This window comes from Rattus rattus, chromosome 2, assembly GCF_011064425.1.
Source record: "Rattus rattus isolate New Zealand chromosome 2, Rrattus_CSIRO_v1, whole genome shotgun sequence".
NCBI lineage: Eukaryota > Metazoa > Chordata > Mammalia > Rodentia > Muridae > Rattus > Rattus rattus.
Window position 1 is genome coordinate 132,046,598 of NC_046155.1, and position 12,802 is coordinate 132,059,399.

Below are 12,802 nucleotides of genomic sequence, written 5' to 3' on the forward strand. Positions count from 1 at the left end.
GGGAGGAAGGGAAGGGAAGGGAAGGGAAGGGAAGGGAAAGGAAGGGAAGGGATTTTGCAGCACTCAGATTTGCTTCCCAAACTTAGTTAACAAGGGACCTGGTCCCAGAGTGCCATTTTCCAGATGACAGAACATACCTTGGAGTGTGTTTGGAATAACATGAGAGCAGAAGGAGACAGCAAACAGGCAAGGGTCTGAAGTCCAGGGTCAGACCACAAAGAATTTGCCACCAGGAAAGACATCCATCTATGGTGCTAAAGAATATCTCTTTCCAATAAAGTAGAGAACAGAAGGTGAGGCCAATAAACACTTGGATATTTTTGTTGTTTTTTGAAAAGCATCTGATTGCCAAAATATTCTTAGCAAAGTTCTTTTTTTTTTTTTTAAAGTTGGAAGACAGAATGTAGAATATGTTAGAATTTTTTGAGCAGATGAGCAAAACTGTCAGGGGGTGAGGAGGCGCTGTGAAAGGTCTGCAGGTGGCTGGCAGTAGAGTTTTAGTGCCTGGTGATTGACAGGCTGCCTGTTGCTCCCTTATCGCATGATTAATATTGGCCAACTTGCAACTTGTCAATGCCTCGGCTGAGAACAAATCACTTGTCCCTCATCTAAAACGGTAAATATGCAGATGACTTTATGTGACACCCACACAAACATTTACATAGTCCTGGTTTTGTTTTGTAGTGAAATAAGCAATATATAAGCCATGCTGGTGACAGGAAAGAGTTACCTATGGTTACCTCTCATTAGTAAGCTAATACGAGATGATGGGTTTGAGCAACTTCATTTTGAATGTTGGTTATATAAACGCAGGGTTTCAAATTCTCCTGTAGATAACTTTAGAAACTTAGCCATTGCCAGGATCTGCTAAATTTTCCGACCTTGCACTGATAGTTCTGATATAATAATGTTTCAGCTCCTAATTGCTCTGTGTGTGTGTGTGTGTGTGTGTGTGTGTGTGTGTGAGAGAGAGAGAGAGAGAGAGAGAGAGAGAGAGAGAGAGAGAGAGAGCTCTAACCTTCATATTTGTGACATAGCATGCACACACTGGCCCAAACACATATAACACGGGTGCAGGGAAGGGGGAAGTCTGTGTGTGTATGACAAAGCCCCTCTCCCTTTCCAGTAAGCTCAGTTGTTAATGTTGTAAGCACACGCCCTTCTGTGAGTGAATGCTTAGCTACCTGAGGAGGACATCGGGGGTCCTGCTCTACCAGTCTTAGCCCTACTCCAGCCTCTCTCGGACTCTGAAGCTAGGCAGATGGACAGTGACCATTCAAAATGATCCCCCCCGTGCTTGCACTCTTCAGTGCTGAGATTACAGGCATGCACACAGCCACATTTAGCCTTCGCCTGGGTACCAGGGTGTGCTTCAGATCTTCACAATACTTGTGTGGCAAGGGCTCTTCCCCATGAGGCATCTCTCCAACCTCTAACTGCCTTTAGGATGAAGGTTCTTCGTCTTGTAACCTGAATATCAGTGAATCTTGTGTTTGAGCAAATGAGCAGCACGAAACTATTTTTCCCCTGAATCCTTCAAGATAATATGAGAAGAGTCAGCCAGAGGGCTGAGCAGGTAAAAATGCTTGCTGCGAATGCCTGGCAACCGGAGTTCGAGTCCTGGATCTTACTCTCAAAAGTTGTCCTCTGACCTTCCCATTTGTGCCCTGCCATGGGCACACTGGCACTCACAAACACAGATAGTACGTACACACACAGAAGTAAACTTCTTAAAAATACATTATTTGAGACTGCGCCATTCTGTTCCTTTAGTGTTCGGGGAAGCATCATGTTCGGAGACATATGTGGAGCCCTGAGAAGGGGAACAGAGAACAGGAAATAACATCTCTAGTAACTGCTTCCACATGAACGGTGGCCAAAGGCCACCTCAACACAGCTGCTACAAGTTCAGGGTCCTCACCCATGAGACCTGGAGCCACTCCATCCCAGCTGGTCACCTGGGAGGTTACGATTTGTCTGAGTCTTGCTGGAAAAGGGAGAGGAGTTTGTTATATGCACAGGACAAAACAGAAGACCTGAGTTTTTTTTGTTTTTTTATATATATACAGTATAGATTTTATTTAGGGCATGGGAAGGAGAGTTGAGAAAAGAATAAAGATAGAGAAAGAGAGTGAGAGAGTGGGTAGAGGCTGGCCATGAACATAGAGGAGGATGAGGGGAATGGGAAGAGAAGGGACAGAGAAAGAAGAGGGTAAGAGAGTAAGAGATCAAGAGAGTAAGAGCAGAAAACCTGAGTCTTAGCATACTGAATTTAATCACTAAAAATATATGAGAATACCCTGGTATCAGTAAAACCGAGCATGTGTGGCAGTCCTGAAAGCTGGGGAAGGAGCCCTGTGGTAAGACAGTTGCCCAGCACTGAACTAGAACTACAATACCACACAGGACCCAAAGCACAAAGAACAATACCTCACCACTGTGGTGTTTTCATTGTATGCCAATGGATGACAGTTCTCAGACCCAACCAAACATTGAGACTTCTCTATAAAAAAGCACATCCCCCGTGTGCCCACCTGTCACTTTCTAAACAACGAAACTTCTCAAGAGGAACAGATGGGTTTCTAAGCCACGTGTGAGCTTTGTGAAGAGCAATGGGCAGAGTAGAAGGAGCCCAGAGTGTCGGTGAGGACTCAGCCACAGCCCATGGTCAAGTACTTGGCTCATCCTTCTGATGTGCAGCGCCCAAGAACAGGCGGAGCTTGTAGTGGTCAGGGTTCTCTAGAGTCACGGAACGTATGGTAATGACTTAAGAGTCTGCAGTCCATCTAACCCAACAATGGGCAGCTGCGAATGGGAAGGCAAGAATCTTTTAGCTGCTCAGTCCATGAGGCTGGGTGTTTCAGCTGGGCTTCTGTATGCACTGGAATCCTAAAGAAGTGGGTTTCAACAGATGTGCTGGCAAGTAAGTGCAAGCTGGAGAAGAAAAACAAACCCTTGCTTTTTTTTCTCATTGTCCATATACAGGCCGTGAGCAGAACGTGTGGCCCAGATTAAAGGTGTTACCTTACCACCACACTTGGACCTAAGCTTATGATTACTTGGAACATGCTCTGTCCCTGGCTGACCTTGAACTCAGAGATCTGCTTGCCTCTGTCTCCTGGAATTAAAGGTGTGTACCACCTTGCTTGGGCCTAGCTCTTCATGGCCATTATACCTCAAGATCCGGATCAAAAGCCTGTGTCATGCAGTCCCAAGATCTGCCCTCTGTTTCTGGATCGCAGTTCGTTCCAGGTGCAGTCGAGTTGACAACCAGGAACAGCCATCAGAGTTCAATGGGCTCTGACCTGTGAGGGGATTTGCAGCAGAAAGCATCTGCTTCTCAACAACTGGAGTGCATCTCAATAACTGCCCCTCACGAGTGCTAGACTTGTGTGTCTAAAGTAAGGCTGAGAAGTACAGCAGGCAGAATGCTGATGCTTGCATAGAACTTGGTACCGCCTCAGTGCTATTGTAACAGAACAGAAAAGGAACATGATATTTTGTGCTTTATGGATAAACAATGTTTCTAGGGGAGGATGGGGGGAGGGGTGGTAGTGTGTTTTCATGTGAAAGCCCACAGCGAAATCTCACACTCGCAGAGACATCCCTTTTCCAAAGGGCTTTCATGTGCATGTCTTGTATGAAATGTGTATCAACCCCACACAGTCAATAAAGGTCAGCGCACTGACCGTTTGTCCAGTGAGGGAACAGAGATTCAAAGGTCAATCAGTAATGAAGTAAAAACTTACCCCCAGACCTTGAGATTTCCCACAGAGCCCTGGTGACTCACCTCCCCACTAATTTAAAGCTTTTTATTGTGTGTGTATTAAGTGTCTGCCGACATCTATGCCTGCAGGTCAGGTGGGTCTCTAATGTCCAGAGACCAGAAGAAACCATGAGAGCCCCCCAGGACTTGAGTTACAGGTAGTTATGAGGCACCACGCAAGATGCTAGGAGTCAGAGCCAGGTCTGCATCGGCGGTGGTTAGTCGTAACAGCTGAACCAGCTCCCCAGCTCACCCTACTAATTAATATAGAATCAGTCACTCACTTTAAACGTCAGACAAGCGTTCGTGGCAGCCCTAGTTCAGAGTATGCTGAATTCACACACCATTCATAGCAGCGCTGATCTCAAAAAAACCAAAGCTAAAGGGAACTGCAATGTCCACCGAGGAAGGGATGCACGTACAGATGTGGTGTACATGCAGCATGGGAAGTTGTTTGGTTTTAAAAGGGAAGCAGTAACTGTCATGGACAGAACTTGAGGCCACTGCAGTGAGGGCAATAAGCCAGTCATAAAAGAAAAAAAGATTCTTCTACCTCCGTTTACATGCGCTACCTAAAATATGCAAGTTCAGCCGAATACACGAAACATGTTTCCAGAGACTTGGCAGCCACGAGGTTTCTGTTCAGATGGGAATGGATGGTGGCGATGGATAATGTCACACCACCATGTGCAATTCATAGTTAAGGTGATAAAAGTTGTTATGTGTATTTTACCATAGTAAATGAACTCTTAAAAATACTGGCTATCACCAGGCGTGGCATGGTGGTGCGCACGTTTAATCCCAGTGCTCAAGAGGCAGGGGCAAGCGGATCTCTGAGTTCAAGGACACCTTGGTCTACAGAATGAGTTCTATGCCGGGCAGGGCTTGTTACTGAGAGAGGGGGTTAGGAGTACGGGGAGTGTGGACTGAATATCTGGCCTCTGCCTTCAAGTCTAGTTTTAAATGGAAATCTCCATTTACATCTCCATAATTATTTCAGACAGTTCCGTTGTGGTCACCATTTAGTCATGCACAGTTGAGTGACCGTAAGCACATCCTTACCACTGTGTCATCACCACCAGTGTCCACTCCTTCACACTCTCAGACTGGACGAGCACACTCCACCTTCTGGATTCTAACATTTCGACAGCACCCTGCAGCCATTACCCGCCCCAGCTCCGGAGTCTGACTGTTAAGGTGCGTCCTCTGAGTGGAACCTCGAGGTCTTTTCCTTCTGCAGCTGACTCATTTCATTAAGCACAATCACTCACTGTCTTCAGAGTTCATCCGTGTTGTCTCTGGGCTGAACGATAGTCCTTTGTTGAGAGTGTTTTGTCACAAAGGGCAGTTCAGTTGCTCTCCCCGTCTTACATAGGAGACATATGGAGATACAAGTACTGTTCAGTTTCCTGCTTGTGGTCCTTCAGTCTACCTACCCAGAAGAGGAAATTACTGGACCGTATGGTAATTTTGTTTAATTATTTTCAGAACTTCCTTCCTTCCTCTCTTCCGTCCTCCCTTCCTCTCTTCCTTTCAGGTAGCAGTAGTCAAGACTGAAACCAAGGCAGACGAGGCAAGCACTGTACCACTGAACTACAGCGCTTGCCCTCTCCTCGAAAGGCTATAATATTTTACTTCCCTATCAACAAGACACAAGGATCCTAATTCTCCCCATCCTCGGCAACACTCGTTTTGTGTGTTTTGTTGATATTTTACGGTAGCCACTCAGTCGGGTGAAAGGGATATCAGCCTGTGGTTTCCACTTGCACTTTCCTGACGGTTGGCAATGTAGAACACCTTTTCCTGGGTTCACCAGTACATCTTCTTTGGGAAATGTCCTCTCGGGTCTTTTGCCAATACATTCCTAGTATTTGACGTCAGCTCTGATAATTCTGCAAGAACTGGAAAGGGAGAAGTGGGCGTGTGGAAGGAATGCTTAATGCTTCATCCAGAACACCCCGTGGTGAGTAAGGGACAGAGTCAGAGGCACGTCTAAGAGTTCAGGCAAGCACAAAGACAGCTTAGACTAGAGATGGCCCCGAAGGTGACAAGACAGATGACACATGCGAGCCAGGTTTTGGCAAGCTGATGTCGTACTTTAATCCCTCCTTCCAAATAGGCCATTGGAATTCACCTGGCAGCATTCAATGTGGTGGCTCTGTGAACTACCCAGGAAGCAGCCTAAGTCTATTATGATCGTAGCATTACCAGAAAGTCAAGGAACATACCAACAAAAGAAAATGATGTATGTTCCTCTGAAACTAAAAATCTTACTAACGTATTATAAGCATAGTAAGTTAAAAGGTGTGCAAAGCCTTCAAAAGGATAGCTTTCACACAGTGCATTGAAAATTGGTAAAACTTGACCTTCTTCAGTATTCAGCCACATGTGTGTTTGAGCTAAAGATAAGGGTACCAGCCTCGAGGTCATTCAAACCTGACCTGTTAAATCTCTTCAGCTCCTGGGCATGGTGGTGCACATCTTTAATCCTGTCAGGAAGCAAAGGCAGAGTGATTGCTATGAATTTGAGGCCTTAGTGATCTATGTAACAAGCTCCAGGCCAGTTGGGGCTACTTAATGACACCCTGCCTCAAAACCAAAATAAACAAACAAAAAGACTAAGTAAAGAAAAGTCTCAGCATATGGTGAAACAAATGCCATTAAAGAAGCAGACTACGGCACACTGAAACCACACCACACTGAAACCACACGCTCTAAGAGATGCTGGCATTAACTGTCCTCAGGGAAACACTTCCATTAGGAATAAAAGGGGCCGAAACCTTTCACGTTGCCCAATAAGAGTTGAGGAGGAAAGGGAAGTAGAATGTTTAAGGTGAAATGTCTTAGCTGAGACAGTGACCGAGAATGCAGCACAGTGAGACACAGCTGGTAAACTTGGAAAGCGAGTAAGGAGAAATCAAGCACAGGGGGCAAGATACAAGATGCTGTGGCAGTCTAATTAAAGTTCCAGAAGGAGAAGAATGAGGAGGAATCCAAACGTGAAGAACCACAGATGAGTTCATGGAGACACCTACTCTGAAGAGTCCACAGTCTTAACCAATCCCCAAAGAAATTCCCACCTGAACACACTAGTCAAACTGCAAAAAACAACACACACACACACACACACACACACACACACACACACACACCTAAAAGCATTTGGGAAGAAAGGAGAAAGGACAGATCTCTCCACTTGGATGCTAATAAGTGGACAGCTGCCTTTTCCACAAAACTATGGAAGACAGGAGACAATGGAATGTCATTTTTAATGAGCTAAAGGAAAATAGCATTCATCCTTCGTCTAGCAAAAACAACTTCCAAGATGTCAGATGAAATAAAGAAATATTGAGAAATATATTGGAGTTTGGTGGGAGCAGACCTCTGACATAATTATTTCTTATGCACATTAGTGGATAGGAAATTGACATCTGGAAGGAAAGGCTCGTCCGGAAGTGATGGGTATGGGAAAATGATAATAAATTTAAACTTAGATAGAGTCCAAGCCAATGTTGACCGTATAACATAAAACATTTTAATTTAAGGAGCAAGAAAAAGTTAACTCAAGCTTAAAGTGCAGTGCAAGAGTGGTGTTTGTGTGTTCGGTATTTTCTCATGCCTGTGACAAACTACCTGACTAAAGAAATTTCAGGAAGGATTTGTTTCGGCTTGTAGCCTGAGGACCAGACCCACCACGGAGAGGAAGGCATGGCTGCAAGAACAGCTCTGTGAGCAGGAGTGAGACACGGGGCGGGTCACACTGCACCCAGACTCAGCCGAGAAAGAGATGGATGCTGGCAATCTAAGCCCCTCGTCTGTGGGATGGTACCGCCCACATTCAGGGCAAGTCTTCTCTCTTCAACCCAGCCTCGCTGGAAACACCCTGACAGACATGCTCAGAGACGTGTATCCTAGGTGATTCTAAATCTAGTCAAGTTGACAATGGGTATGAACCATCAGTTTGTGAGCAGAGAAGGAAACAATAGGAGAGAGAGAGAGAGCATTTGAAGGCCCTTAACTCATTCTAGGGGAAGCTAAAATCTGACTTATCGCAGAATAATTAACTAAGTATGAATATTAAAATTTCCAGGTTAGCACTTAAAAAGGAGAGAAACATGGTTGTTAACTTTCAAAATAGAAAAGAATGGGACAAGGGTGGAGGGGAATGCCGCTTAATATAAAAGGGGGCAAAAGATTTAAAAAAGTTGGTCTGCTTAGTATGTTTAATTATGATTAGGAGCAGACGGTTATGTATAAACAAGTAACTAGGTTTTTATTGGGTAGATTCTGTTTGTTGTATTTTTACACCAAATAGCTAATATTTTTTATCTAATGTTCATGCATTGTGCATGAATAAAGCAATGTCTTCACATCTGTATAGCTTCTTTTCTTCAGACAGGATCTCCTGTATGCCAGCCTGGCTCCAAGCTTGCTATGGAAGTAATTCCCCCTGGATCACAGGGATTTGTGCATGCTGTGCCAGCATCCTATCCCACCCCCACCCCCACCCCCACCTAGCTATTTTTTTGTCCAACAGGCTCTGTCCAAATGTGAACAGCACACCCGTATTACACAAAGCACTTATAGGAAACAGGAAGGTCAAGTGAACGACAAACCATTATAGCACTCGCTCTGAACCTAATACAGCTGTACCCCCTATATACACCAAAAAGCATCCCCCGGGGAGCAGAATTACAGAGTACACACAGACAGCCGTCTGTCCTGTGCAGTCGAGAGTTCTGTGACTTGAAGACTCTACAATGCTAACTAACTTCTCGAGGACTTACCACTGAATGTAATATTCAGATTAGAGTTTGTTTCAGCAAAGGCTGGGAAGAAGTAAACGAAGCTTTCTCCCCGTTAGTGGAATGTTCAAGCCGTGGTTACAGACTTGGTTTCCAAGAACAACACATTTATCTTCATTTCAGCAAGTCAAGTTGTCTAGGTGGAGACATGGCATCCCTTCCTGGCAACGCACGCATAGCACAGAGAGCTCGGCCCCATAATGCTCATTCTGGATACTCAACGCCTAGTGGCTGTCCTGTCTTGAAGGCATGAACACCTATGGTGGTCTTGGATGTCCTGAGAACCAATAGGCATCATGTATATCTGCTATCTCTCTCCTTTGTTTAAAGATTTATTTATTTATTTAACGTGAGTACACTGTCACTGTCTTCAGACACACCAGAAGAGGGCATCAGATCCCATTACTGACAGTTGTGAGCCACCATGTGGTTGCTGGGAACTGATCTCAGGACCTCTGGAAGAGCAGTTAGTGCTCTTAACAGCTGAGCCATCTCTCCAGCTCCTCCGTTTTCTCTTAAAAGTGAGGCCACAGCTTTGGGGTACTGAATGAGTGGGTGCAATGGTTTCAAAGCGAGAGTGTTCTAAAGACCAGGGAGAAGAACAAGAATAGCAGGGATGGAAATGGCCTTAAATTCACAGGGCTTTGGGTCCCTTATCCAAGCTAGCTGATGACTAACTCTGGAAAGGTAGGTTAGGGGGTGACATGTCAAGACAAGCATGCAGCCTAGGTTTTTTATCCTCCTCCTCCCCCTTCCTCCCCCTCCTCCTCCTCTTCCTCCCCCTTCTCCTCCTTCGTGTGTGTGTGTGTGTGTGTGTGTGTGTGTGTGTGTGTGTGTGTGTGTGTGGGTGAGGGGGGGGGGAAGGACAAAGTCTCACTGTGCAGCGCCCAGGCTGACCTTGATCTTATAATTCTCCTGTTTCAGCCTACAGGGTACTGTGATTATAGGTGTGCATAACATTTCAGAATCACAGCTGTCCCGCCCTGATTAACTGTACTCTGAGACCCAGACCTTCGGAGGCTACCAGTAGGCACTGAGCAGCAATGACATCACCTGCACTACCCTTAAAAGATGACTGCCCTCCTTTGATCAAGTGCTTCAACTTTAGCCACAAACCCTTTTTCCTCCACCACAAAGCCCATTCATTTCCCACAGTCCTTCAACACAGAACTTTTCAGGGCTGCGCGACAAATGCCATTAGCGGAGCCTGGATAGAGTGAAGACCAGTTAGCCCTCTGTCCCGGGGCTCAGTCTGACTCCTGGCCAGTTGGTCATACACCCCATCCGACTAGTCCACAACAAGATGCTTAGATGGGGTTTGGGAGCCCAGCCATATCCAGCCCAGCATCATGAAACATCGGTCCTGGTTTAGTGCAGGAACCTAGTGCTTTGTGAGCAAGAACCGGCTATAGTATAGACACCACGGTGCACTAAGAATCACAGAAGGGAGAATACACAGAAACTCAGCTACCGGGAGGACTGGCCCTTCTAGGGGTCAAGCTACCCAGAGCCAGAGCCCTGGCCAGGACACTCTGCCCAAAGCATGCTAGCTTGATACACCTGATTGCAGAGCCTCCCTCCCAGCAATCCTTCCTTAGGTGCAGAGCCATCGAGGGCTTCTGCCAACATCTAAGAGGAACTGCTGCCCCCACTTCCTCTAAGGGAGTTCAGGGCACTGAGCAGAAGGATCCACAGGGGCTCTGCTTTCAAAGACAAAAGTCTGCTTGAGTAGAAAACAACCGACAACCTTCACAGCCAAGTACACGGTTAGACACCGCCCACCACTTCCGCCCCCTCCCTTTCCTTTCTCACTGGAGACCCTAGTGTGGTGCTCCAGGACAGCTGTGAGCAAAGCCCCTCTCCACCCTGACCTCATTGAGGTCCTGTTTCCCAGACACTGAGATCCCAAACCTGCCAAACCCACATTCCCCTCCAAGGACATTCAGTCACCACGGACTACAAAAGATCCGAACTAACTAATGGTGACTTAAGTTTGTGTTAACATGAGGTCATCTCTGAAATACCTTTACGAACTGACTGTGCCAACTACATGGACTCTCCCCTCCCTCCTCAACCCCCATTCTTGAACTGGAGAGGAGAGTTCCCACTATCTGAGGAAGCCCAACGCCCTGAGTCACACACACACACACACACTCACCCGAGCCCCACCAGAAACCTCCATTTCAATGCCAGTGTTGCCACTTAGTGACCAGGTTACCCTGGTCTACCTCTGGGCCTCAGTTTCCTCACCAGTAAACTTTCAGTCTGATGCAAAAAGATCAGTTACAGTAATGGTTGGGAAGGTCTCAGGACTATAGTGGACATAAAGCATTCCTAAAACTGAACACACACACACACACACACACACACACACACACAAGCAAGCACACATGCACACGCACAAAAGTACACACAGGCGGGGCCAATGAGATGGCTCAGCAGCAGCAGGTTGCCACCAAACCTGGTCACCTGAGGATGATGAGGTGAGAGACCTTCAACCAATGCTAAGTATTCTTCCTTTTCTTGCCTCTGCAAATGCCTTTCAAACTGTAGCTGTGTCTGGCCCCTTTAGAGTCCTGTGACATGTCCCCTCCCTACCCCCAGCCCCACTTCAGGGCTCTGCCTTTACTTAGGTCTTTACTTCCTCGTATTGTTCCTCAGGGTCTGTAAAGGGCTCAAAATAAGCAAATAAAACAAACGAACACATAAGGCCTTTGGCATGCTCAATTCTTTGAAAACAACACTGGAAGGCCTCTAAAACAAGGCCCCACTCGCTTCTCCCCTGTTCCTTGACCCTCTTGTCCCCTTCCAGAGAAAGCCCTGCAAACGACACAGGTCCCTTGAATTGTCCCACCTGCTTGCTAGTTCTGTTATCTGCCAACCCCCTCAGCTTTATTAGCAGCACGGATTATCAGAAAACCCAACTTTTCAAAGGGCAAAATAAATGGCTTTCTCTATGCTCACTGTTAATATGACACAGGGCCCAGCAGTGAGTTCCCACGTACTCAGGGCCTCAACTAATCCTTTCTGAGGCAACTCAGTCCTTAGTTCATAGCTAAGGGAAGAAGTTCAAGGTAAAAAAAAAAAAAAAAAAAAAAAAAAAAAAATGAGACGGGGCTGTGTCTGGCTTTCTCTTTCCTTTCCATTCTGTTCTAAGCTAAAATGACAGCAACAGATGGCCAAGTGGAACCTAAGAAGGTTTTTGGCATCAGGGAAACTAAAAACATGTAGAGAGAGTGAGGGTGGGAGGGAGGGACGGAGGAGACGGGTGGGGGAGGGGGATGTTAGGATGTAAATTATTGTGGATACCCCCAAATCTCCTTTGCCCCCAAACCAAGCCTCCTGGGCCCCCTCCTGGGAACACAGAACACAGCTACGGGGGAAATGTCCTTCCTCATTTCTTTTTTTCAACGGTGAAGCTAAGTAGAGGCTGGCATGTGGCCTTACCTGAAAGCCTAAGTTTTCCTTTCATGCTCCTCTACTAAAAAGAAAGGGATTCCCCAATAGACGAGATTTGCTCAAGCTGTTTCTGGAAACCGCTATCAAAGCTTAGGCAGCAGTTCAACTATGCAAGCCTCCAATCCATTAGGATCGAACACCTGTGGAAATGATAAATGGGAGACTGCTGTGTGTCATCTGAGCCATCGGTGGCCATCAAAACCACAGCAAAGGTCGAAGCGAATACAGGAAAATCCATAAACTCTCTTAGGCCAACGATACTTTTCCAGAAGATGAGACTACTATTCTTTTTTCCCCATTAAATGGGCCTGGGAGGGGAAGCTCTCCGAAGCAAAGATGGGGAAGGGCCTGCTCACTCTTGGGAAGGGGAGGGAGACCGTCTAGTAGAGATGCGAGTGTAATGAGAGGCTGCAGTGCCTAATAAGCCCTCGGGGGGCTTCTCCTGTTTTGTAGACGAGGAAGATCCAAAAAGCAGAGACACCCCCCGGCCCCGCACCCACGCGCGCCTTTTATTCTAGTTTTCCAGCCTGTAAACTGGAAACAGCACTCGCTATCCAAGTCTTTAACACTAACTTTCTAGAGGAAAAAAAAAAAAAAAAACGCACAAAACTAAAACAAAAGAGAAATAGTTCCCCTTCCAAAATTAAAGACAAGCATTTTCTTAATCTCTAGATCAACTAAATCCTTACTAATCCATATAATTAGCTAGTGGCTACATTCGCTCCTTATCTCACGCACCTGAAAAAAGAAAAACAACTCAATTGCGACATTT